We start from the raw sequence: 4,314 nt of genomic DNA, 5'->3' as shown, positions 1-4,314 counted from the left end.
CCACATGCTCCCCCAGCGCCTGCCCACATGGTCACTCCACTGCAGCCCGCACCACCCTCACCACCCGGAAGGCCACGCCCTCCCCTCACACACCTGCCTCCACTGTGTTCATGATGTCACCTCTGCCTGATGTGGGGTGAGGGCTCCAGCCCGTCCCCCCCGGCCAGTGTGGCCTGTCCTCACAGCGGGCAGAGAGCCCAGGGCCCCGGGGGAGCCAGGAAGGAGGCTGGAGGGACTAGGCTCTGGGGGGGCCTGCACCCCAACCCCCTGGACCCCAGCCCTGGTCCCGGCTGACCTCCCAGGTGCCTGTGGACGTACGAGGTCCAGTTCTCCCCGGATGGCCAGGTGTTTGCGCCCATCAGCCGGAAGCCGTCCACCTTTAACCTCTTCGTGTTCAGCCCAGGTGCGTCCGCCACAGCTCCTGGGGCTCCGCACGGCGCCCGTGGGGTGGGGCCTCGCGAAGCCTGCGGTCGGGGGGCGCCTGGAATTTGGTGTGGGTTCAGGGGGTCATGTGCTCCAGAACACGCATGTACCTTTGTGTCCCCAGACACGGCGGTCGTCTCTGGCTCCTACCGGGTTCGAGCGGTGGACTACTGGGCCCGGCCAGGCCCCTTCTCGAACCCAGTGCAGTACCTGGAGGCCTCTGCCCGGTGAGGGCCCTGCTGTCCAGTGCCTTTGCGCCTGTGCTGACCGGTGGGCTGGACCGGCACCAGCTGTCCGCCGGTTGTCAGATCTGCTCTCCCCTCCCGCCTGGTCACTCACCCCCTTAAAGTGCCTTTCCACACCTGGGCCTTGGAGTTGACCTTTGTGGACAGACACTGGCTGGAGCAAGTCTCCCTTGCTCTCCTCCCACTCAGACCATCCCCCTCCCCCTCGCCTCCCCGCTCCCCGCGGGTGCCAGGGCGGGAAGCAGGCGGAGGGGCCGAGGCACAGCTGCCATTAGGTGGTCCCCTGCCCAGCTGGGGCCTCCGGGGGGCGCCTGGAATTTGGTGTGGGTTCAGGGGGTCATGTGCTCCAGAACACGCATGTACCTTTGTGTCCCCAGACACGGCCGTCGTCTCTGGCTCCTACCGGGTTCGAGCGGTGGACTACTGGGCCCGGCCAGGCCCCTTCTCGAACCCAGTGCAGTACCTGGAGGCCTCTGCCCGGTGAGGGCCCTGCTGTCCAGTGCCTTTGCGCCTGTGCTGACCGGTGGGCTGGACCGGCACCAGCTGTCCGCCGGTTGTCAGATCTGCTCTCCCCTCCCGCCTGGTCACTCACCCCCTTAAAGTGCCTTTCCACACCTGGGCCTTGGAGTTGACCTTTGTGGACAGACACTGGCTGGAGCAAGTCTCCCTTGCTCTCCTCCCACTCAGACCATCCCCCTCCCCCTCGCCTCCCCGCTCCCCGCGGGTGCCAGGGCGGGAAGCAGGCGGAGGGGCCGAGGCACAGCTGCCATTAGGCGGTCCCCTGCCCAGCTGCGGTCTCTGGTGGCACCCCATCCCACCTTCTGCCCAAAGGGGGGACCCACTTCCTGAGGCCCAGCTGGGTTCTCCCTGCCCTGGTGGCACCCCATCCCACCTTCTGCCCAAAGGGGGGGGCCCAGCTGGGTTCTCCCTGCACCTGCCAGGTGGGGGCAGGCTGGGCTCCGGGCTGCCTGGCACAGGCTGTGGCCAGCAGCAGAAAAGGCTTCCAGTGGGCTGTGCCCGCTCCCACGGACATCCTGGCTCCCTGTTGGGCCCAGAGGGAGACTGATGGGAGCTCAGTTGAAGGCAGTTTGGGGACATCTATAGAGCTGTGGGCAGGGGCAGGGCTGCCACAGGGGCCGTACAGAACCCAGCCCCCAGCCCACCGCTCCCGGCAGACAGCAGGTGAGGGACCGCTGACTGCAGACCAGAGAGGTGTGGAGAGCTCACCCAGGCAGGAGCAGAGACCTTAGGCCTGGGGTCCCTGTGGGTGGAGTGGGGGGTGTGGAGGCCCGATCCCACTCCTACCCACCGCCCTCTGGGCTGCCCTGCGCTCAGATTGGGAGGGGATGGGCCTGGAAGGGCAGACGGAGGACAAGGCCCCGTCCACCCCCAGGCTGCCCATCCAGTGTCTATGTGAAAAGTTCAGCAGGGCCTGCGTGGCTCGGTGGTTGAGCATCGACCTATGGACCAGGAGATCGCAGTTCGATTCCCGGTCAGGGCACGTGCCTGGGTTGCAGGCTCCATCCCCAGTGTGGGACGTGCAGGAGGCAGCCAATCAATGATTCTCTCTCATTGATGTTTCTCTCCCTCTCCCATCCTCTCTGATAGCAATAAAAATATATTTTAAAAAGGAAACGTTCATGGGCCACCAACTCCTTGTCATGGGGGGGAGATACCAGTTTGGTCGTATGTCCATCTGAACCCCAAAGCCAGCACCTGTCCCCATGCCCCTTTCCCCAAGTGGATGCCTGAGGGCTCGGGGCCTGGGGGCCTGTGTCTTTGTGGGACACCATGGCCCACTGACCACTGTGACCGCACAAGGGTTCCTACCCCATAACAAAGCCCTGTCTGAGTCAGCTCGGGCGGCCATAACAAAACACTACCGTCCGGGCGGCTCAGACAGCAGAAATGGATCTCACAGTCACGGAGGCAGAAAGCCCGAGCCCCCGGGTGGGCAGACAGGCGCCTCCTCCGCTCGCAGACGGTGCCATCTCCGTGGCTGTCTGTGTGCGGCTGATCTCCACGTATAGGACACGTCGCCTGGAGTAGGGCCTACTCATGATACTATCGTCACCTCTTCCGAGGCCCCATCTCTGAATAGGACCACTTCTGGGTGCTGGGGGCTAGGCCTTCAACATATGAACTTTGGGGGACACGATGCAGCTCACTGGCCCTGACCTGTGTCCCCTGGTGTCCGGACCCATCACCCCAACGGCAGAGCTGAGCCTCTCCGCCTGCTGGGTTAGCGGCCTGAGGACCCCGCGGTCAGGGACCACCTCAGCTTCCTGCTCACAGAGGGGACTGGGTTCCCTGGTGACCACGTCCTTCCTTGGACAGCAGGGTCTGCAAACGCCGAGCGGAGATCCCGCGGGGCAGTGAGGGGTGGTGGGTGGCCCTCCCCCTTCCCTCCTCCCCAGCCCTGAGCGCTCTGGCTCCCAGCAAAACAGCAGCACACGTTCAAGGCTGCACCTCAGCTGTGGGTTCCGGGCCCAGCAGCTGCCACCTGTCCTGGTCCGATGGCCCCTCCTTGGGAGGTGGCCATGGCCTGAGGGCAGTCATCTGCTCCGTCCCTCTGTCCCCTGGGGGAAAGCCACCGTTTCTGCTGGGACTGGCTTCCGTGTAGCCAGGTGGCCATCAGGTTGCTGTGTTCCCTTTGGTCTTTGCTGGTTGGGGCTGGGTGTGGTGCTGTGCTGAGGTGGGGAAGGCCACATGAATGGCTCACAGCCTCTGCCCTGCTGCCATGGCCACTGGCACCTGGGCCCCGTTTATGAGAGTCCCAGAGGGGAGGCTCCCGGGACCAACGAGGCATTTCTATGGGGCACGGTGCCCTCATCCCAGACCCCCTCGCCCCCCATCTCATCTTGGGCTTTGAGTCTGGTCAACTGGTCGACCTCCTGGCTGCTGCCCCTGGGAGAGCCACACGGGCCGCTGTGCCACCGTGGTCCCACCCTCTGAGATGCGGGTGTGTGTACCCGCTGCCATAGCCCCGTCTGTGCCATTCCCTTCTCTCCGTGCAGCCGACAGGGAGCTCCTCGGGCAGCCCAGCGCGGGCGAGGAGGGCGGCACGTCAGCGGAGCCGGAGCCTCCGGTCCAACATGTGACTCATTTCTGGACAGAATGCTGCCTGCACTTGGCGCTCTCTGGGTGCTGGGGTCACAGCCCGGGTCAGGCAGTTCCCAGAGCTCAGCTGCAGGCCGGAGACTTTTTTGGTTGGAGGAGGGTTGACGGAGAGGACCGAGCAGGCCTGCCTGGGGTGCCGGGGTCCGGGCAGGGGCCCTGCTCTTGGTGCTGCTGAGGCGTCTCTGCCTCAGCTGCTGCAGGTCACCTGAGCCCCCAGAGCCGTCTGCCCACGCAGGGGGTGGGGGCCACGGCACACCTGCCCCTGCCGCAGAGGCTGTCTTGCCAACATGACCTGTTGCCCAGGAAACGGCCCCCCCAAATCCACAGTCCCACCAGGCACCGGGCCTCTTAGAAGTGGGCAGAGTAAGGTACAGCGACTTATTCCACTATTTTTTTTAATGGTTGTATTGATTATTTTAGAGAGAGAGGAAGGGAGAGGGAGAGAGAGAAACATCAATGAGAGAGGAACACCAATCCGCTGCCTCCTGCATGCCCCCTACTGGGGATCAAGTCTGCAACCCTGGCA

The 4,314-nt window shown here is 64.6% G+C and overlaps 1 long non-coding RNA gene across 1 annotated transcript; it reads left to right on the top strand.

Moving 5' to 3' along the window:
- Positions 1 to 6: 6 nt before the first annotated feature.
- On the top strand, positions 7 to 784 carry LOC102243835. Its single transcript, XR_314728.2, has 2 exons — positions 7 to 403; positions 548 to 784. It is a non-coding gene; the product is annotated as an uncharacterized LOC102243835 (long non-coding RNA).
- The last annotated feature ends 3,530 nt before the right edge of the window (positions 785 to 4,314 follow it).

This window comes from Myotis brandtii, unplaced genomic scaffold (genome assembly GCF_000412655.1).
Source record: "Myotis brandtii unplaced genomic scaffold, ASM41265v1 scaffold986, whole genome shotgun sequence".
NCBI classification, from domain to species: domain Eukaryota; kingdom Metazoa; phylum Chordata; class Mammalia; order Chiroptera; family Vespertilionidae; genus Myotis; species Myotis brandtii.
This window is presented reverse-complemented; position numbering and strand designations above follow the sequence as displayed.